Here is a 24,053-nt window from a genome sequence, read left to right as displayed (position 1 = left end):
GGCTTTGTCCGGAGCTAATGTCCGGAGCTAATGTGCGGAGATAATGTCCGGAGCTAATGTCCGGAGCTAATGTCCGGAGCTAATGTCCGGAGATAAGTGACGTCAACAGTGTCCAGTGTCTGATTGGTTGCCGCCTGCTGCGAGTGACCAATCAGAAACGTGCCGTACTGTGACACACTCCGCCCGCCATATTGGTGTGATTTTTGAATTTTTACCTCACAGCAAGTTTCTACTGCGTGGAGGCGGGCCCAGTGACGTTGCTCTTCAAGCTCCTGCCGAATTTCGTCAAAAAAATGATAATACCATTTACCAAAACTATATATATTTAGTTGTGAAGTGGTTCAGTGACATTTTCACACCAATTTTGAACTTTTGTTTGGTGTTTTCTCCATATACTGCCTATTATTCACTGACTGTTATACTGAGAGACTGCCGTTTATTAACCTCTTCTTTGCCACATTGGGTATATTGCTCTATTATTTGCCACATAAGGACATTGTCCATTATTGCCCAGCAATTTCTCTGCAATATAAACTGCCTATTTATTAATATCTGCATTCCTGCAAAGAACTATTGCCTATTATTAACTGGCTATTTTCCTAATGTGTGTGTAACTGTACCTTAAATAACAAGAATTGTCAAGAGCTGGTGAGTGCAGCCATTTTTTGTTCTTTCTTACTATTATTTATTAATTGTATTATTCTTACATTTGAATAAATAAAGTATATATGGATTCTAGACTCCCGATTCTTTAGAATCGGGCTGCCATCTAGTACAGAATAAGAAAATTGGTACTGTGCGGTGTCCTTATATCTGGAGAAAGAAGTAGAACTGTGCATTGTCTATACAAACAGAATAGGAGAAGTGGTACTGTGCTGTGTCCATATATACAGAATAAGAGAAGTGGTACTGTGCCGTGTCCATATATACAGAATAGGAGAAGAGGTACTGTGCTGTGTCCATATATACAGAATAGGAGAAGTGGTACTGTGCAGTGTCCATATATACAGAATAGGAGAATTGGTACTCTGTGGTGTCCATATATACAGAATAAGAGAAGTGGTACTGTGCTGTGTCCATATATACAGAATAGGAGAATTGGTACTCTGTGGTGTCCATATATACAGAATAAGAGAAGTGGTACTGTGCTGTGTCCATATATACAGAATAAGAGAAGTGGTACTGTGCTGTGCCCATATATACAGAATAAGAGAAGTGGTACTGTGCAGTGTCCATATATACAGAATAAGAGAAGTGGTACTGTGCTGTGCCCATATATACAGAATAAGAGAAGTGGTACTGTGCTGTGTCCATATATACAGAATAGGAGAAGCGGTACTGTGCAGTGTCCATATATACAGAATAAGAGAAGTGGTACTGTGTAGTGTCCATCCATACAGAATAGGAGAAGTGGTACTGTGCAGTGTCCATATATACAGAATAAGAGAAGTGGTACTGTGCAGTGTCCATATATACAGAATAGAAGAAGTGGTACTGTGTAGTGTCCATATATACAGAATAAGAGAAGTGGTACTGTGCCGTGTCCATATATACAGAATAGGAGAAGTGGTACTGTGCTGTGTCCATATATACAGAATAAGAGAAGTGGTACTGTGCTGTGTCCATATATACAGAATAGGAGAAGTGGTACTGTGCTGTGTCCATATATACAGAATAAGAGAAGTGGTACTGTGCAGTGGCCATCCATACAGAATAGGAGAAGTGGTACTGTGCAGTGTCCATATATACAGAATAAGAGAAGTGGTACTGTGCCGTGTCCATATATACAGAATAGGAGAAGTGGTACTGTGCAGTGTCCATCCATACAGAATAGGAGAAGTGGTACTGTGCAGTGTCCATATATACAGAATAAGAGAAGTGGTACTGTGCAGTGTCCATATATACAAAATAAGAGAAGTGGTACTGTGCAGTGTCCATATATACAGAATAGGAGAAGTGGTACTGTGCGGTGTCCATATATACAGAATAAGAGAAGTGGTACTGTGCAGTGTCCATATATACAGAATAGGAGAAGTGGTACTGTGCAGCGTCCATATATACAGAATAAGAGAAGTGGTACTGTGCAGTGTCCATATATACAGAATAAGAGAAGTGGTACTGTGCCGTGTCCATATATACAGAATAGGAGAAGTGGTACTGTGCAGTGTCCATCCATACAGAATAGGAGAAGTGGTACTGTGCAGTGTCCATATATACAGAATAAGAGAAGTGGTACTGTGCAGTGTCCATATATACAAAATAAGAGAAGTGGTACTGTGCAGTGTCCATATATACAGAATAGGAGAAGTGGTACTGTGCGGTGTCCATATATACAGAATAAGAGAAGTGGTACTGTGCAGTGTCCATATATACAGAATAGGAGAAGTGGTACTGTGCAGTGTCCATATATACAGAATAAGAGAAGTGGTACTGTGCAGTGTCCATTTATACAGAAAAAGAGAAGTGGTACTGTGCAGTGTCCATATATACAGAATAGGAGAAGTGGTACTGTGCAGCGTCCATATATACAGAATAAGAGAAGTGGTACTGTGCAGTGTCCATATATACAGAATAAGAGAAGTGGTACTGTGCGGTGTCCATATATACAGAATAAGAGAAGTGGTACTGTGCAGTGTCCATCCATACAGAATAGGAGAAGTGGTACTGTGCAGTGTCCATATATACAGAATAAGAGAAGTGGTACTGTGCTGTGTCCATATATACAGGATAGGAGAAGTGGTACTGTGCGGTGTCCATATATACAGAATAAGAGAAGTGGTACTGTGCAGTGTCCATATATACAGGATAGGAGAAGTGGTACTGTGCAGTGTCCATATATACAGCATAAGAGAAGTGGTACTGTGCAGTGTCCATATATACAGAATAGGAGAAGTGGTACTGTGCAGTGTCCATATATATAGAATAAGAGAAGTGGTACTGTGCAGTGTCCATATATACAGAATAAGAGAAGCGGTACTGTGCAGTGTCCATATATACAGAATAAGAGAAGTGGTACTGTGCGGTGTCCATATATACAGAATAAGAGAAGCGGTACTGTGCAGTGTCCATCCATACAGAATAGGAGAAGTGGTACTGTGCAGTGTCCATTCATACAGAATAGGAGAAGTGGTACTGTGCAGTGTCTCTATATGCAGAATAGGAGAAGTGGTACTGTGCAGTGTCCATATATACAGAATAGGAGAAATGGTACTGTGCAGTGTCCATATATACAGAATAAGAGAAGTGGTACTGTGCGGTGTCCATATATACAGAATAAGAGAAGTGGTACTGTGCAGTGTCCATATATACAGGATAGGAGAAGTGGTACTGTGCAGTGTCCATATATACAGAATAAGAGAAGCGGTACTGTGCAGTGTCCATATATATAGAATAAGAGAAGTGGAACTGTGCAGTGCCCATATATACAGAATAAGAGAAGTGGTACTGTGCAGTGTCCATATATACAGAATAAGAGAAGTGGTACTGTGCAGTGTCCATATATACAGAATAAGAGAAGCGGTACTGTGCAGTGTTCATCCATACAGAATAGGAGAAGTGGTACTGTGCAGTGTCCATCCATACAGAATAGGAGAAGTGGTACTGTGCAGTGTCTCTATATGCAGAATAGGAGAAGTGGTACTGTGCAGTGTCCATATATACAGAATAGGAGAAATGGTACTGTGCAGTGTCCATATATACAGAATAAGAGAAGTGGTACTGTGCAGTGTCCATATATACAAAATAAGAGAAGTGGTACTGTGCAGTGTCCATATATACAGAATAGGAGAAATGGTACTGTGCAGTGTCCATATATACAGAATAAGAGAAGTGGTACTGTGCAGTGTCCATATATACAAAATAAGAGAAGTGGTACTGTGCAGTGTCCATATATACAGAATAGGAGAAGGGGTACTGTGCGGTGTCCATATATACAGAATAAGAGAAGTGGTACTGTGCAGTGTCCATATATACAGAATAAGAGAAGTGGTACTGTGCAGTGTCCATATATACAAAATAAGAGAAGTGGTACTGTGCAGTGTCCATATATACAGAATAGGAGAAGTGGTACTGTGCAGTGTCCATATATACAGAATAAGAGAAGTGGTACTGTGCAGTGTCCATATATACAGAATAAGAGAAGTGGTACTGTGCAGTGTCCATATATACAGAATAGGAGAAGTGGTACTGTGCAGCGTCCATATATACAGAATAAGAGAAGTGGTACTGTGCAGTGTCCATATATACAGAATAAGAGAAGTGGTACTGTGCGGTGTCCATATATACAGAATAAGAGAAGTGGTACTGTGCAGTGTCCATCCATACAGAATAGGAGAAGTGGTACTGTGCAGTGTCCATATATACAGAATAAGAGAAGTGGTACTGTGCGGTGTCCATATATACAGAATAAGAGAAGTGGTACTGTGCAGTGTCCATATATACAGGATAGGAGAAGTGGTACTGTGCAGTGTCCATATATACAGCAGAAGAGAAGTGGTACTGTGCAGTGTCCATATATACAGAATAGGAGAAGTGGTACTGTGCAGTGTCCATATATATAGAATAAGAGAAGTGGAACTGTGCAGTGTCCATATATACTGAATAAGAGAAGTGGAACTGTGCAGTGTCCATATATACAGAATAAGAGAAGTGGTACTGTGCGGTGTCCATATATACAGAATAAGAGAAGCGGTACTGTGCAGTGTCCATCCATACAGAATAGGAGAAGTGGTACTGTGCAGTGTCCATTCATACAGAATAGGAGAAGTGGTACTGTGCAGTGTCTCTATATGCAGAATAGGAGAAGTGGTACTGTGCAGTGTCCATATATACAGAATAGGAGAAATGGTACTGTGCAGTGTCCATATATACAGAATAAGAGAAGTGGTACTGTGCGGTGTCCATATATACAGAATAAGAGAAGTGGTACTGTGCAGTGTCCATATATACAGGATAGGAGAAGTGGTACTGTGCAGTGTCCATATATACAGAATAAGAGAAGCGGTACTGTGCAGTGTCCATATATATAGAATAAGAGAAGTGGAACTGTGCAGTGCCCATATATACAGAATAAGAGAAGTGGTACTGTGCAGTGTCCATATATACAGAATAAGAGAAGCGGTACTGTGCAGTGTTCATCCATACAGAATTGGAGAAGTGGTACTGTGCAGTGTCCATCCATACAGAATAGGAGAAGTGGTACTGTGCAGTGTCTCTATATGCAGAATAGGAGAAGTGGTACTGTGCAGTGTCCATATCTACAGAATAGGAGAAATGGTACTGTGCAGTGTCCAATCATACAGAATAGGAGAAGGGGTACTGTGCGGTGTCCATATATACAGAATAAGAGAAGTGGTACTGTGCAGTGTCCATATATACAGAATAAGAGAAGTGGTACTGTGCAGTGTCCATATATACAGAATAAGAGAAGTGGTACTGTGCAGTGTCCATATATACAGAATAAGAGAAGTGGAACTGTACAGTGTCCATACATACAGAATAGGAGAAATGGTACTGTGCAGTGTCCATATATATAGAATAAGAGAAGTGGTACTGTGCAGTGTCCATATATGCAGAATAAGAAAAGTGGTACTGTGCAGTGTCCATATATACAGAATAAGAGAAGCGGTACTGTGCAGTGTCCATATATATAGAATAAGAGAAGCGGTACTGTGCAGCGTTCATATATACAGAATAGGAGAAGTGGTACTGTGCAGTGTCCATATATACAGAATAAGAGAAGTGGTACTGTGCTGTGTCCATATGTACAGAATAGAAGAAGTGGTACTGTGCAGTGTCCATATATACAGAATAGGAGAAGTGGTACTGTGCGGTGTCCATATATACAGAATAAGAGAAGTGGTACTGTGATGTGTCCATATATACAGAATAAGAGAAGTGGTACTGTGCAGTGTCCATATATACAGAATAAGAGAAGTGGTACTGTGCGGTGTCCATATATGCAGAATAAGAGAAGTGGTACTGTGCAGTGTCCATATATACAGAATAAGAGAAGTGGTACTGTGCAGTGTCCATATATACAGAATAAGAGAAGTGGTACTGTGCAGTGTCCATATATACAGGATAAGAGAAGTGGTACTGTGCAGTGTCCATATATACAGAATAGGAGAAGTGGTACTGTGCGGTGTCCATATATATAGAATAAGAGAAGCGGTACTGTGCAGCGTTCATATATACAGAATAGGAGAAATGGTACTGTGCTGTGTCTATATATACAGAATAAGAGAAGTGGTACTGTGCAGTGTCCATATATACAGAATAAGAGAAGTGGTACTGTGCAGTGTCCATATATATAGAATAAGAGAAGCGGTACTGTGCAGCGTTCATATATACAGAATAGGAGAAGTGGTACTGTGCAGTGTCCATATATACAGAATAAGAGAAGTGGTACTGTGCTGTGTCCATATGTACAGAATAGAAGAAGTGGTACTGTGCAGTGTCCATATATACAGAATAGGAGAAGTGGTACTGTGATGTGTCCATATATACAGAATAAGAGAAGTGGTACTGTGCAGTGTCCATATATACAGGATAAGAGAAGTGGTACTGTGCAGTGTCCATATATACAGAATAGGAGAAGTGGTACTGTGATGTGTCCATATATACAGAATAAGAGAAGTGGTACTGTGCAGTGTCCATATATACAGAATAAGAGAAGTGGTACTGTGCGGTGTCCATATATGCAGAATAAGAGAAGTGGTACTGTGCAGTGTCCATATATACAGAATAAGAGAAGTGGTACTGTGCAGTGTCCATATATACAGGATAAGAGAAGTGGTACTGTGCAGTGTCCATATATACAGAATAGGAGAAGTGGTACTGTGCGGTGTCCATATATACAGAATAAGAGAAGTGGTACTGTGCTGTGTCCATATATACAGAATAGGAGAAGTGGTACTGTGCAGTGTCCATATATACAGAACAGGAGAAGTGGTACTGTGCAGTGTCTATATATACAGAATAAGAGAAGTGGTACTGTGCTCTGTCTATATATACAGAACTAGCTATTGAACCCGTTCTACGCCCGGGTGGCTAGCATCTATATTGATATATGGTCTCCATCCTGGTATGTGCTGCACCCATCCTGCGTCCCCATCCTGTCATGTGCTGCTCCATCCTGCATCCCCATCCTGTCATGAGCTGCTCCATCCAGCGTCCCCATTCTGACATGTGCTGCAGCCATCCTGCGCCCCCATCCTGCCATGTGTTGCACCCATCTTGCGCCCCCATTCTGTCATGTGTTGCACCCATCCTGCGTCCCCATTCTGTCATGTGCTGCTCCCATCCTGCGCCCCCATTGTGACATGTGCTGCTCCCATCCTGCGCCTCCATTCTGACATGTTCTGCACCCATCCTGCGCCTCCATTCTGACATGTTCTGCACCCATCTTGCGCCCCCATTCTGTCATGTGTTGCACCCATCCTGCGCCCCCATTCTGTCATGTGCTGCTCCCATCCTGCGCCCCCACCAGTTAGTTTATTTCTGGTGATGGGGGTTTATATATGAGGGGGATTATATAGCATTAATTCTTTGGTGCTGTGGAGTGGGGAACTTCGGTTGTTCACTCTTACTTAGTACCTCCTGGCAGTCCCATATGCCTATCCCTAATCTTCGATACATAAGGGGAAAAGCAAGAATATTAATACAGGTGGTCTTGTGACAAGAGAGTTAGAGTGTCTCCTCATAATTTATTTGATTTTTTGTGTTACATTTGGTATCCAGCGTAATCACATTAAAATCGGCTTGACCGTCTGTATGGGATCCCTTACGCTCTTATGCATTATGCCGAAATCTGTCTGGTCATCATCCCTTTGTTGACGTGTGGGGGATTGTCTCTGTGGGATAGGGACCTACACAATGGGGATTGGCGTCCGACTTATTATAGGCCGCCGTCATTTTTCGTGTTTTTCTGCCTATAACTTTGAGCTTAGTGCCACTTAAGGGATATGCCAAATGGGTGGGGATTTTAGGTTATGTACATTCGCCCACTTCTTAAGTCCATATCTATCATGTGTACCAGTTTGGGGCTTATGCATTTCTCTGCTGAATCTATGACATATCCTGCCAATTGGTGGGTGCAGGCAGGAATATGGCCTTTGACCATACTGTGCGCACAACATACTTGGTGGCCTGGATAGGACATGTATGCTATTTGGCGCACTGAGAGATCATGTGTAGGGTATGTTATGTGGATGTGGTACCAGACTGCTTGTGTATGGATTAGCACTTTATAGACTTTGTGTTCCGTGCCTGGGTGCTCTCCCCAGGGTATTTGGTGCGCGTGCGCATGAGGTTCACGCTCACTATAAGGGAGATTGTCCTCTATCTTTACTGCGCATGCCTGGGCATCCTCTTTTTGGTAGCCCGGGAGTGTGCGTATAGTTTCTATCGAGCGTTGTATTTGGAGTCCCCTTTTCGTGCTGATGCACGAGCGCTCTAATTACATCGCTTTATTGAACGCCGCATCGGTGCCTGCTTGCCGGATTTGTGCGCGTGCGCATTGGCCATATTTACGTCTGGGACCAATCGGGATTGGTTTTATTAAACTGTTTAGGTCTGTGCGCGTCACATGGGAGCTGATTGGCCGACACACTGGCTACACCCACGGCACCCTTATGCGCATGTCCGGAATCATCTCCCCAGCAACTCACATCTATGGGTTACTGGGACGCCGTCGGCAGCCTCACAGGTGAAAGGTATTTGTAATTGTCTTTATGTATATAGGGCATGTTTGGGAGGCTATCCTCACTACCTTCCCCTGACGAAGATGCTCTAAGCAGCGTCGATACGCGTGGGGCCTCCATTCCCCCCTTTTGGACTTCCCCGGTCCCGGCCTTATTCCCTGCTCGCCCCTACCTTTTTTGGGTGTATGCATCTCCGTACGCTCGTTGCTCCTATACTTGCTCTAAGGGCACATTCATCCATGGACAACAATGGGGTATTGACTCTTTGGTGATTGGGAGCCTTCTGCCATATTTTGGTAAAGTATGATACTGGGTGATATTGGGTGCTAGTATTAGGGAAGATTGCTAGCTAGCTGCACTAGCTATTTAACCACTCTGCCAGCCTTATATTTGAATAGCAACTTGATTGATCATAGGCCTGTTGTGTGACTGGGGGGGGAGTAGTCATTCATAGGATCTGACTACTGATAAAGCTTTTTTCTATTAGGACTCTGTCAGGTAGCAGTATAGTGTATTCAATAAATTTGTTTGTTATTGCATTAATCTGTCGACCTATTCAGGGGTTCCCTGCATTATTTGTACACTTGCTATATATCTGTTATGTGGATCCTTGTTATTGCATCGGGGGGGATGCGGGTAGGTCCGCTTTGTTTTTAAATGTTTTTATATGTCTGTTTCTCCCTTTTCTGTGCCTTTATGTATAGTGGATTGTTAAAATTAAATACAATTTATTAGGCTGATCCCACTGTGTGCATATTCCTTTTTTCTCTTGTTTCCTTGGTATCTTCTGTATGCACGTGGTTGATCCCTTTAAGCATTAATTGTGTGCGGTGCCCGCCTTTTTGTGTTTTTGGAACCCATTGTGACATGTGCTGCACCCATCCTGCGCCTCCATTCTGACATGTTCTGCACCCATCCTGCGCCTCCATTCTGTCATTTGCTGCTCCCATCCTGTCATGTGCTGCTCCCATCCTGTGCCCCCGTTCTGTCATGTGCTGCTCCCATCCTGCGCCCCCGTTCTGTCATGTGCTGCTCCCATCCTGCGCCCGTTCTGTCATGTGCTGCTGCCATCCTGTGCCCCCATTCTGTCATGTGCTGCTCCCATCCTGCGCCCGTTTTGTCATGTGCTGCTGCCATCGTGCGCCCATTCTGTCATGTGCTGCTCCCATCTTGCGCCCCCATTCTGTCATGTGCTGCTCCCATTCTGCGCCCGTTCTGTCATGTGCTGCTCCCATCCTGCTCCCGTTTTGTCATGTGCTGCTGCCATCCTGTGCCCACGTTCTGTCATGTGCTGCTCCCATCTTGCGCCCCCATTCTGTCATGTGCTGCTCCCATCTTGCGCCCCTGTTCTGTCATGTGCTGCTCCCATCTTGCGCCCCCATTCTGTCATGTGCTGCTGTCATCCTGCACCCCCGTTCTGTCATGTGCTGCTCCCATCCTGCGCCCGTTCTGTCATGTGCTGCTGCCATCCTGTGCCCCCATTCTGTCATGTGCTGCTCCCATCTTGCGCCCCCATTCTGTCATGTGCTGCTCCCATCCTGCGCCCCTGTTCTGTCATGTGCTGCTACCATCCTGCGCCCGTTCTGTCATGTGCTGCTGCCATCCTGCGCCCCCGTTCTGTCATGTGCTGCTACCATCCTGCGCCCGTTCTGTCATGTGCTGCTGCCATCCTGCGCCCGTTCTGTCATGTGCTGCTGCCATCCTGCGCCCGTTCTGTCATGTGCTGCTGCCATCCTGCGCCCGTTCTGTCATGTGCTGCTGCCATCCTGCGCCCCCGTTCTGTCATGTGCTGCTCCCATCCTGCGCCACCATTGTATTATATGCCCCCCATAAGATGCTCCATTATATATGCCCCGTATGCTGCTGCCATATATAAAAAAAAAAAAAAAAACATACTCACCTATCGTCGCTGGGCGCCGAGTGCTGGGCCTGGGGGGCCTGAGCAGGCGGGGACATCGGCGCGCTGTGGGGGTCAGGTGCCGGTATCGCCGGTAGTTCAGGCCCCCAGCACTTGCTATACTCACCTGTCTGTCCCGTTCGACCGCTGCGTCATCGCGCCCTCTGAACTGGGAACGTCACAGCAGAGGAGCCGGGAGACGGAGCCGCACGCAGCGCTGGAACGGGGGACAGGTGAATATACTTACCCTCCTGGCGGACCATGACTCTCCGGTGGAGATCGCGGTGTGCGTTCAGTGTTTACGCATACCGCGATCTCCTGGGAGCGTCACTCTGTGAGGCCCAGACTGCGCCGGCGCTTGCGCTTGCGCAGTCTATAAAGGCTTCGGACAGAGTGACGCTCCCAGCGTTATATTATAGATAAGAGAAGTGGTTCTGTGAAGTCTCCATATATACAGAATAAGAAAATTGGTACTGTGCAGTGTCCATATATCTAGAGAAAGACGTGGAACTTTGCATTGTCTATATATACAGAATAGGAGAAGTGGTACTGTGTAGTGTCCATACATACAGAATAAAAGAAGTGGTACTGTGCAGTGTCCATATATACAGAATAAGAGAAGTGGTACGGTGCAGTGTCCATATATACAGAATAAGAGAAGTGGTACTGTGCTGTGTCCATACATACAGATTAGACCTTCGGCCTGGGGCTGCTCATGGAGTATCACTGCTTTCAGTATCACCTCTATACTGATGACACACACATCTACATCTCTTGACCCGATATCACCTCCTTACTAACCAGAATCCCACAACGTCTGTCCGTTATTTCATCCTTCTTCTCTGCTTGATTTTTATACTTAACATGGACAAAACCAAACTTGTCTTCTTTCCCCGTGTTAGTCAAACCCCCCCAACAGACCTATCCATCAAAGTAAATGGCTGCTCACTCTCCCCAGTCCCACAAGCTCGCTGCCACGAGGTAACCCTTGACTCTGATCTCTCCTTCAAAATACATATCCAAGCCCATTCCACTTCCTTCCGACTCCAACTCAAAAATTTCTCCCTGATCGGTACATTCCTTAATCAAGAATCTGCAAATAGTCCACGCCCTCATCACCTCCTGCCTTAACTACTGCAACCTCCTGCTTTGTGGCCTCCCTTATAACACTCTCACACCCCTCCAATCTGCTGCCCGACTAATCCACCTGCAACCCCCCACCCCCCCTCCCCATGCTATTCCCCGGCCTCTCCTCTCTGTCAATCCCTTCACTGGCTCCACATTACCTAGAGACTCCAGTTCAAAACTCTAACCATGCTAAACAAAGCCATCCGCAACCTGTCTCCTCCATACATCTGTGGCCTAGTCAAAGTCCTGCCCTTAATCCAATTGAGATGCTGTGGTTGGACCTTAAAAAGGCAGTTCATACTCGGAAACCTTCCAATGATGCTGAATTACAACAATTCTGCAAAGATCAGTGGGCCAATATTCCTCCAGAGTGTTGTAAAAGACTTATTGACAGTTATCACAAAAGCTTGATTGCAGTTGTTTCTACTAAGGTCGGCCCAACCAGTTATTAGGTTTAGTGGGCAATCACTTTTTCACACAGGGCCCTGTAGATTTGGATTTCATTTTCCCTTAATAAAATAGACCTTAATTTAAAAACTGCATTTTGTGTTTACTTGTGTTGTCTTTGTCTAATATTTAAATTTGTTTGGTGACCTGAAACATTTACTGTAAATGTGACAAACATGGAAAAGATTAGGAAATCAGGAAGGGGGCAAACACTTTTTCACACAATTTTATGTCAAACTCTGGCCCACAGTCCAAATCTGGCCCACAGGGTGAGTACATTTGGCCCATAATGGTGGGTGACCCCTTGCACCCCCTGCTCAGCATCCCACTTTCAACTGTATTGGCATCACCGATACTAATACAGTTGAAAGCATTGATGGAGGAGGGAGTTGACGCTCTCTCCATCATCGTTCTCCTTCTGGATCTGACGTCTCAGTGCAGCGGGCTTGATGACATCATTACAACTCACCCACTGTGCCAAGTAGTGAAGAATTTCAGATTAATTTCTGCAGAGACCAGAGTAGTTGAGGAACGAGAAGAGGTGAATATTTTTTGTTCTTAATGTGGGACCCATTATTGTGTATGGAGGACAATGCATGGCCCGTCATACTGTATGGAGCACGATGTGGAGCTATTATACTGTATGGAGCACTATATGGAGCCATTATACTTTATGGAGCACCATGTGGAGCTATTATACTGTATGGAGCACTATATGGAGCCATTATACTTTATGGATCACTATGTGGAGCCTATTATACTGTATGGAGAACTATTTGTGGCCGTTATCCATATAGAGCACTTTGTGGGGTCATTATACTCTATGGAGCACAATGTGGGGCTGTTATTTGTTTGAAGCTCTATGTGGGGCCATTGATTTGTATGGAGCACTATGTGGGGTCATTATACTGTATAGACCACTATATGGGGTCCATTATAATGTATGGATCACTATGCGGGGCCATTATACTGTGTGGAGCACTATGTGGGGCCATTATATTGTATGGAGCACTATGTGGGGGTCATTATACTGTATAGACCACTATATGGGGTCCATTATACTGTATGGAGCACTATGTGGGGCCATTATACTCTATGGAACACTATGTGGGGTCATTATATTGTATGGAGCACTTTGTGGGTCCATTATTATATTTGGAAGGCTGTATGGGGATTCTCTCTCTATGTTGGCTTGTCATGTCATGTTTCTTTCCCACCCACTCTAGAAAATCTCTGGTAGAGCATAATGGACATGGATAATCTCACTACATTCTGCATTGATGTAACTGTCACTTTAAATGTTGGTGGATTTCCAGGACGCAGCAATTTCTGCATTAAACTCGTTCCGATACAAGCACCATTCAGTTTAATTAAGGAACCGCTGTGTTCGGGCTGCAGGGGGATATCGAACCGTGCACGGGTTATGTGACCTTTCATTCTCCAAGTGGATTACACCGGTAGTGATGATCAATAGTAGTGACCCGGGATATCGGAGACGGCTGTGCGTACACTGCGGTCCCGTCTCACAGGTCAGGGGTCTGTGTGATACACACTTCTCCTCTGCTGTTATATCAATTAAGCGATCAATAAAGATTATCCGGATTACCACTCAATTTACATCTTAATTCCATTCTTTCCGGTTTTATGTGTTATAGGAATGTCATCAATAATGCTACAACCTGAGGACCCCATGCAAAAGCTGCAGGTGGACCACCATCCTAATTGTGATGATGTCACATGGTGCAGTATATATAAAATACTAAAATGAGAGATTTTTAGAATTTATTACCGAAATGTATCAGAAAATCACTAAAAAGGGTTGTGTGGCGATAATAAATTTCTGATCGTTGGGTGTCGACTCGAGGAGACATATGGTGACTGCAGAATTTCGAGATAAACCTGGACAACCCCTTTAAGATCTGGATTTGGTTTGCTGCTCTTCATGTGGCTGGAGATTAAGTAAAGCTTAGTTCATATGTAAAGATTGCAGGAAATCTTCATATGGACACCAATGAGGAGAGAAGGGATCTGATTATGGTTGACTCAATCAATTCATCATTTTTTTTCCTTACTGACACTGAGAAGATATTAGATCATTCTCATATTAGTTTATTCCCATGTATGTGCTCTCCTCTTTAGTCTTTTGGGGTTTTTTTAAATAAAAAATCTACTGCTGTTATTAGGAAACTGTCAGTGTGGCACCCCAGAAGTTTGGGTACCACAGTAGTGCTATGTCTGGAGACAAGTGAGGTTTCCTTTGGTAGGTTTACACACACACACACACACACACACACACACACACACACACACACACACACACACACACACACACACACACACACACACACACACACACTCTTCCAGGCCAGGTGGGGGAGCTCCAAGCCCTGTTTTAGGCTATCTTCCCTCAATAAAGATCCTGGTTTGGAGGCGGAGATAGCTCAGTTGGTAGTAGAAGTCTGTGTGCGAGGACAAATAGGAGTGGAGCACAGAGGAATCAGAGAGCTCCAGGAGGCCATGAGCAGGCCTCTGAAGATTATCACCGCAAGAATCCGGGTACCGGGAGACCGAGGCTTTTGTGGATTATAAACCACAGAGCAGAACTGGAGGGTATTGTTCTACAAGTACTTCGCCCATAATTACCTCTGGCACAGCAGCACCTAGGAGCCGGGAGTCACCGAGAACAGACCCCAGTTCACACGACTCGAGCTGCCTACCATACAGGTACCTGTCCTAGGACAGCAGAACGATTAAAGACCTTGTTGAGACACTTAGTGGCAGCAGGGACTTAGAGACAGAAAGCGCAGAGTGGTAGGCTCCCACCTGACTTACCCAGGGGAACTTGCTTGTCTCTGGACTGCCCAACCATCTCTGCCTGCCCTGTGATCTGGTGCCCTGGACTGTGGATGCTGAAGTTTTCAGTAAAAGGTAAAGAGACTGCAACCTTGTGTCCTCGTTCTTCTCTGTGCCTCTCACCATACCACGATCTACATACTGGGAAGCCCTGGGGATATACTTCACCTGTGGGAAGGTATACCATCTAGCTGCCATAACATCACCCCAGCGGATCCCTTAACCCCTTCCCGACCTTTGACACCACATAGGCGTCATGAAAGTCGGTGCCAATCCGACCCATGACGCCTATGTGGCGTCATGGAAAGATCGCGTCCCTGCAGATCGGGTGAAAGGGTTAACTCCAATTTCACCCGATCTGCAGGGACAGGGGGAGTGGTAGTACAGCCCAGGGGGGGTGGCTTCACCCCCCCCGTGGCTACGATCGCTCTGATTGGCTGTTGAAAGTGAAACTGCCAATCAGAGCGATTTGTAATATTTCACCTATTAAAACTGGTGAAATATTACAATCCAGCCATGGCCGATGCTGCAATATCATCGGCCATGGCTGGAAACACTGGTCTGCCCCCCCACCCCACCGATCGCCCCCCCAAGCCACCGATCTGTCCTGTACAATGCTCCGCTCCCCTCCGTCCTGTGCTCCGCTTCCTCCTGTGCTCTTGTCCGCTCCCCCGTGCTCCAATCCCACCCCCCGTGCTCCGATCCACCCCCCCTGCACTCCGATCCACCCCCCGTGCTCCGATCCACCCCCCATGCTCTGATCCACCCCCGTGCTCCAATCCACACACCACCCGCGCTCCGATCCACCCCCCCTGCACTCCGATCCACCCCCCGTGCTCCGATCCACCCCCCATGCTCTGATCCACCCCCGTGCTCCAATCCACACACCACCCGCGCTCCGATCCACCCCCCATCATACTTACCGATCCTCCCGGTGTCCGTCCGTCTTCTCCATGGGCGCCCGCCGAATCTGCCGGCTGGCAGACTCGTTCCAATGTGCATTTTGATCACTGTGATAAAACCTGTCACAGTGATCAAAATAAAAAAAAAATAGTAAATGACCCCCCCCCCTTTGTCACCCCCATAGGTAGGGACAATAATAAAATAAAGAAAAAAAAAAATTTTTTCCACTAAGGTTAGAATTAGGGTTAGGGTTAGGGTTTCGGTATGTGCACACGTATTCTGGTCCTCTGCGGATTTTTCCGCTGCGGATTTGATAAATCCGCAGTGCTAAACTGCTGCGGATTTATGGCAGATTTACTGCGTTTTTTCTGCGCATTTCACTGCGGTTTTACAACTGCGATTTTCTATTGGAGCAGTTGTAAAACCGCTGCGGAATCCGCAGAAAGAAGTGACATGCTGAGGAATGTAAACCGCTGCGTTTCCGTGCAGTTTTTCTGCAGCATGTGTACAGCGATTTTTGTTTCCCATAGGTTTACATTGAACTGTAAACTCATGGGAAACTGCTGTGGATCCGCAGCGTGTGCACATACCTTTAGAATTAGGCTATGTGCACACGGTGCGGATTTGGCTGCCGATCCGCAGCGGATTGGCCGCTGCGGATTCGCAGCAGTGTTCCATCAGGTTTACAGTATCATGTAAACCTATGGAAAACCAAATCCGCTGTGCCCATGGTGCAGAAAATACCGCGCGGAAACCCTGCGTTGTATTTTCCGCAGCATGTCAATTCTTTGTGCGGATTCCACAGCGTTTTACACCTGTTCCTCAATAGCAATCCGCAGGTGAAATCCGTACAAAAAACACTGGAAATCCGCAGTAAATCCGCAGGTAAAATGCAGTGCCTTTTACCCGCGGATTTTTCAAAAATGGTGCTGAAAAATCTCACACGAATCCGCAACGTGGGCACATAGCCTTAGGGTTGGAATTAGGGTTGTGGTTAGGGTTGTGATTAGGGTTATGGCTACAGTTGGGATTAGGGTTAGGGGTGTGTTGGGGTTAGGGTTGTGATTAGGGTTATGGCTACAGTTGGGATTAGGGTTAGGGGTGTGTTGGGGTTAGTGTTGGAGGTAGAATTGAGGTGTTTCCACTGTTTAGGCACCTCAGGGGTCTCCAAACGCAACATGGCGCCACCATTGATTCCAGCCAATCTTGTATTCAAAAAGTCAAATGGTGCTCCCTCACTTCCGAGCCCTGATGTGCGCCCAAACAGTGGTTTACCCCCACATATGAGGTACCAGCTAATACATAATTTTTGAGGAAAGAAAAATGATTTTTTATTTTCACGGCTCTGCGTTGTAAACGTCTGTGAAGCACTTGGGGGTTCAAAGTGCTCACCACACATCTAGATAAGTTCCTTAGGGGGTCTAGTTTCTAAAATGGGGTCACTTGTGAAGGGTTTACTGTTTAGGCACACCAGGGGCTCTGCAAACGCAACGTGACGCCCGCAAACCATTCCATCAAAGTCTGCATTTCAAAAGTCACTACTTCCCTTCTGAGCCCCGACGTGTGCCCAAACAGTGGTTTACCCCCACACATGGGGCATCAGCGTACTCAGGAGAAACTGGAGAACATCTTTTGGGTCCAATGTCTCCTGTAACCCTTGGGAAAATAAAAAATTCTGGGCTAAAAAATTTATTTTTGAGGAAAGAAATTTTTTATTTTATTTTCATGGCTCTGAGTTATAAACTTCTGTGAAGCACTTGGGGGTTCAAAGTGCTCACCACACATCTAGATTAGTTCATTTGGGGGTCTAGTTTCCAAAATGGGGTCATTTGTGGGGGATCTCTAATGTTTAGGCACACAGGGGCTCTCCAAACGTGACATGGTGTCCGCTAATGATTGGAGCTAATTTTCCATTTAAAAAGCCAAATGGCGTGCCTTCCCTTCCGAGCCCTGCCGTGCGCCCAAACAGTGGTTTACCCCCACATATGGGGTATCAGCGTACTCAGGACAAACTGGACAACAACATTTGGGGTCCAATTTCTCCTATTACCTTTGTCAAAATAGAAAATTCCAGGCTAAAAATCATTTTTGAGGAAAGAAAAATTATTTTTTATTTTCATGGCTCTGCGTTTTAAACTTCTGTGAAGCACCTGGGGGTTTAAGGTGCTCAATATGCATCTAGATAAGTTCCTTGGGGGGTTTAGTTTCCAAAATGGGGTCACTTGTGGGGGAGCTCCAATGTTTAGGCACACAGGGGCTCTCCAAACGCGACATGGTGTCCGCTAACAATTGGAGCTAATTTTCCATTCAAAAAGTCAAATGGCGCGCCTTCCCTTCCGAGCCCTGCCGTGTGCCCAAACAGTGGTTTACCCCCACATGTGAGGTATCGGTGTACTCAGAACAAATTGGACAACAACTTTCATGGTTCAGTTTCTCCTTTTACCATTGAGAAAATAAAAAACATTGTTGCTAAAAGATCATTTTTGTGACTAAAAAGTTAAATGTTCATTTTTTCCTTCCATGTTGCTTCTGCTGCTGTGAAGCACCTGAAGGGTTAATAAACTTCTTGAATGTGGTTTTGTGCACCTTGTGTGGTGCAATTTTTAGAATAGTGTCACTTTTGAGTATTTTCAGCCATATAGACTCCTCAAACTGACTTCAAATGTGAGGTGGTCCCTAAAAAAATGGTTTTGTAAATTTCGTTGTAAAAATGAGAAATCGCTGGTCAAATTTTAACCCTTATAACTTCCTAGCAAAAAAAAATGATGCTGATGTAAAGTATACATGTGGGAAATATTATTTATTAACTATTTTGTGTCACATAACTCTCTGGTTTAACAGAATAAAAATTCAAAATGTGAAAATTGCGAAATTTTCAAAATTTTCGCCAAATTTCCATTTTTATCACAAATAAACGCAGAATTTATTGACCTATATTTACCACTAACATGAAGCCCAATATGTCACGAAAAAACAATCTCAGAACCGCTAGGATCCGTTGAAGCGTTCCTGAGTTATTACCTCATAAAGGGACACTGGTCAGAATTGCAAAAGAACGGCCAGGTTATTAAGGTCAAAATAGGCTTAGTCATGAAGAGGTTAAAGCAGCGTCGGTCACCCTGACCGAATACCACAGGTGGCGTCACAAACAAACTTTATCCCTTTAAAGACCTTTCCCATTTACATGGTCGTCCTGGGCCACGGACTGGGCCGCAGCCACCGTGACATCCCCCTGTGAATCGCAGGGCCCGGTACCGAGTGACCCCTAGCCCTCGGGGTGACTCATCTTGGCGTCACGAACAGGATCTACTGACCCAGAAAATTGTGTCATGTGTGCCTAAAGGACGGTGTCTAACTTATGTGCCAGAGACTGTATTGTTAATTGCCGCCAAGATCCGCCATTGCCGCGCTGCGTGGAGCGCGAGGAGTAGAGGTGAGACTTTCGTGGGTGGAGCCAGCAGGAAAACGGGTGCCGCGCTGCTGAGAAGAACGCCGGAAGTGAAGATGTCGTACAGTAAAGCCGGAAGAAAAGATGCTGCAAAGTGCCGAATGGAGCACCGGAGGAACCATCGCAGATTCCGGAGAGGAGATCTGACTTCTACCAGGTTAGCGAGGGGAAAGAGCCATGTGCAGTTCGGGGGGGGCGGAGTTGGCGGCGGTCGCAGCCGCGGACCTCATAGCACTCGCAGGCCTAGCAGTGGACGCACCTGCAGGCCCAGTGATGCCCCCGGGCCCCGCGGAGAACGCAGCCTGGCTCGCAATATTCTGGCGAATCACATATGTTCACCGATTTTAAAGAAAGACTGTCACGATCCAATTTTGGATTTGTGGCAGATCTGGTTTGCTTAAATTTAATACCTTTTTGGTCATCAGGGGTTAATGCAGTTTTTCCCCCTCTGGTGGCCGCTTGTGTTATTGCATTGCTTCTGGCTCAGCTGAAGTTTATGGTGACCACTCCCTCCATCCTTTAAAAGATCACCTGGCTCATCAGCTGACTGTCGGTGTTAGTTCATTCTGCAGCTGACCAAGCCAGGAGTAGGAGCTAGCTGAGAGCTGTTGTTCTACTGCAGTGTCCATTTCTTCTGGTGTTTCTTCTTGCTGCGCCTTGCAGCATTAAGCTAAGTTTGTTTTTTTCTTTTCCTTTTCTGTTTTGGTGATATTATTTACTCTGGTGCAGTTTACCTCTCTTGGGGGGAAGAGGGGGTCACTTATAGGGCCTGCACAGGAGACAGGGTTACGCTGGCGGCTCGGGCCTCCTAACCTTCATAGGTACCCCCGAGATAAGGGAAAGTCAGGGTCCCTTTTAGAGGCAGGGACAGGTGCGGGTTCCAATACGCCGTCCTGCCCCTTTATCGCTGTAAACGGCGTGACAAAGACTCTGTAGCCTGCTGGAAGTGTATCCCCTGACAGAGCATCAGAAAATTCATATTCTAACTGGCCAACTGTCTAGAGCGGCCCTGAGAGAGGTAAAATCCTGGCCGGATGTGGATAAAGGGACTGTGCAGCAGATCTTTACTAAGCTCAAAGTTACTTTTGACACCAGCACCGCAGCAGAGATAAAAATGAAGTTCTTCGGGTGTAAGCAAAAAGCCCAAGACAGTATACGGGACTATGCACTTAATTTGCATGAGGCACTCCGGGCTGTTGAACAAGAAGTTAATTGAAAGGCTTCTATCTCATACCCACAAGGCTCAATTACGTATTCTGGGTTTGCAAAACCCCGACCTAGACTTTGCGCAATTTAAGGACAATGCCATCCAGGTGTTGCACGAACCTCCACCGAGCCGTGCAGTACCTCCTAAGCGACCAGCCCTCACGTACCACCAGAAGGTGGTGTCGTATCCTCAAGTACCTGCTGAGGCTGATGTCCAGGTCCTTGATGATGATTCTCCCGCAGGACTACGCCTCCAGAGCTGACCAAGAACTTTGCTGCATTAGCCCGGACCGTGCAGTCCCTACAGGAGGCCCCCAAGAAGAAGATCAAGCTGGCTTCCAGACCAGAGGATATTCGACTATCGCTATCATCAGGACAGACGACCCATCTGCCGCCACTACAACCAGGCAGGTCACATTGCAAGGTACTGTCATTTACATGAGCAACTCCTGGGGTAGAGGGCCAATCCCCAGGAGTAGGATGACCAGGCCCAAACAATTGGTGAGCCAAATATGTTGGAGGACGACATGTTCTCCCCATTGTGATCGACGGTATCCCCATGAGCACTTTGTTGGACACTGGTCCTCAGGTGACAACTATGCCTTACATCTATATATATAATTGCCTAAGGGTTTTTCCGTCTGTCTGTCTGTCTGTCTGTCTGTCTGTCTGTCTTGGAAATCCCGGCTCTCTGATTGGTCGAGGCCGCCAGGCCTCGACCAATCAGAGACCGGCACAGCATCGACGTAGAAATCCCGCGTCTCTGATTGGTCGAGGCCGCCAGGCCTCGACCAATCAGCAACGGGCACAGCGACGATGATGTCATAAAGGACGTAGACATCCCGCGTCTGATTGGTCGAGGCTGCCAGGCCTCGACCAATCAGCAACGGGCACAGCGACGATGATGTCATAATGGTTGCCATGGCGACGATGATGTCATAAAGGTTGCCTCGACCAATCAGCGACGGGCACAGTCTGCCGCGAATTCTGGAATCATCATTGTCCATATACTACGGGGACATGCATATTCTAGAATACCCGATGCGTTAGAATCGGGCCACAATCTAGTCTATATATATAATTGTCTAAGGGTTTTTCCGTCTGTCTGTCTGTCTGTCTGTCCTGGAAATCCCGGCTCTCTGATTGGTCGAGGCCGCCAGGCCTCGACCAATCAGCAACGGGCACAGCGACGATGATGTCATAAAGGACGTATACATCCCGCGTCTCTGATTCGGCCTCGACCAATCAGCAACGGGCACAGCGACGATGATGTCATAAAGGACGTAGACATCCCGCGTCTCTGATTCGGCCTCGACCAATCAGCAACGGGCACAGCGACGATGATGTCATAAAGGACGTAGACATCTCACGTTTCTGATTCGGCCTCGACCAATCAGCAATGGGCACAGCGACGATGATGTCATAAAGGACGTAGACATCTCACGTTTCTGATTCAGCGACGGGCACAGTATCGACGTAGATGTCATAATGGTTGCCATGGCGACGATGATGTCATAAAGGTTGCCTCGACCAATCAGCGACGGGCACAGTCTGCCGCGAATTCTGGAATCATCATTGTCCATATACTACGGGGACATGCATATTCTAGAATACCCGATGCGTCATCATCTCGCAAGACCGCTACGTCATCTCGTGAGACCGCAATGCACTCTTGGGACCGGAGCGTCGCGAGGAGCATCGGTAAATGCCTGGCCTGGATCCGGGAGGCCGACGGAGGGTGAGTATATAACTATTTTTTATTTTAATTATTTTTTTAACAGGGATATGGTGCCCACATTGCTATATACTACGTGGGCTAATTGGTCGCGGCCGGCCGAATCCTGTGTCTAAATTGCATTATTCTGAAAACTTCATAAATAAACTACATACATATTCTAGAATACCTGATGCGTTAGAATCGGGCCACCATCTAGTTCTATATAAACGTTATTGGGCTGACAGACATTACCCGTGGCCCGGATGATGATTTCACCATAGTAGCCAGTAACGGTCAGCCATTGCCACAAGTGGGATAAAAAGAGGTCACCATTAAAGAGGGATGGGTAGAGTTAAAGTCCCAAGGGATTGTGATTGTTGATATTGATTGACGTGAATGTAACCCCATGATGACCATTAGCATTAATTTTATTGAAAATTGTCTGTCCGAGGTTATTGTCTTGTTACAGCAGGTGGCCGAAACAGCTGGTCCCAGTGAACAGTCCTACAGAAAGAAATCAGGGCTCTGGTACATAGACAACAGGTAGAACTGTCTGGTGGAGAAATTGGCAGAGTCACTGTGAGTGATCCAATCCCCATTGCAATAACCCCCAGAAGTGAAATGTTAATATGGTGTCGGGCAGCAATAGGTATCAGAGGTAAAGACTACCAGGCGCTAGTAGAACCTGTGTATTCTGATAATAGGTCTACGATCCTGACAGCCAGAGGGGTGGTTGAAGTCCACAATGGGAGAGTACCAGTACAATGTGATCCAGGCAGCAGAACTCTTCGTCATGTCCACCCAGGTGGTGATCAATGGCTCTGCAGGTCGAATGGAAGATTGGTGTCAAAAATTACACGTGGGCACTGACTCTACACCTGCACACCAGAAACAAGGGGCTTACAGGGTGGTTCAAGAGTATGAACGAGTCTTCAGTAAACACCCACTAGACTTCAGGCAGGTAAAAGGGGTACAACATCATATCCCCAAGGGTAGTCATCCACCCATCAAGGAGAGGTACCGCCCTGTACCTCCAGCTCATTACCAGTGTGCCAAAAGTATGTTGTGAGAGATGAAGGAGGCTGGGGTAATCAGAGATAGTTGTAGCCCCTGGGCAGCTCCATTAGTCCTCATCAGAAAGAAGTACGGCACCATGAGGATGTGTGTAGATTATAGGCAGATAAACTGCATTACACACAAGGTTGCATACCCATTGCCCAGAATAGAAGAGTCCTTAGCTGCTTTAAAATCTGCTAACTACTTCTCTACCTTGGATCTCACCAGTGGGTACTGGCAGGTTCCCGTAGCAGAGGCGGACAAGGAGAAGACAGCCTTCACAACACCGATGGGTCTCTCAGACTTCAATTACATGCTGTTTGGACTGTGCAACTCCCCATGATCGTTTCAGAGGATGATGGAATGCTGTCTCAGACACAAGAACTTCAAAACTTTCTTGTTGTACCTGGACGATGTCATTGTTTTCATCTGAAACACCTGGCCGAGGTATATGAAGCCCTGTCCAACTTTGGCTTGAAGGTAAAACCCTCAAAAAATAATCTGTTGAAATCCAAAGTGCAATACCTGTGCCATGTGGTGAGCTCAGAAGGAGTGTCCCCTACAGACAAAGTCACTGTCATCAAGAACTGGCCAAAACCCAGTAACCTCCATGAAGTCCGACAGTTCCTCGGGTTGGTAGGCTATTACCGAAGATTTGTGAAAGACTTCACTAAGATAAGTCCAGCACTTGAAGCG

The 24,053-nt window shown here is 45.9% G+C and overlaps 1 protein-coding gene across 3 annotated transcripts in view; it reads right to left on the bottom strand.

Moving 5' to 3' along the window:
• DOK5 (docking protein 5) overlaps nucleotides 1-24,053 on the bottom strand; it is a 137,312-nt gene that overhangs the window by 34,527 nt on the left and 78,732 nt on the right. The window lies entirely within an intron of this gene.

The sequence above is a fragment of the Ranitomeya imitator genome, chromosome 2 (assembly GCF_032444005.1).
Source record: "Ranitomeya imitator isolate aRanImi1 chromosome 2, aRanImi1.pri, whole genome shotgun sequence".
NCBI classification, from domain to species: Eukaryota; Metazoa; Chordata; class Amphibia; order Anura; family Dendrobatidae; genus Ranitomeya; species Ranitomeya imitator.
This window is presented reverse-complemented; position numbering and strand designations above follow the sequence as displayed.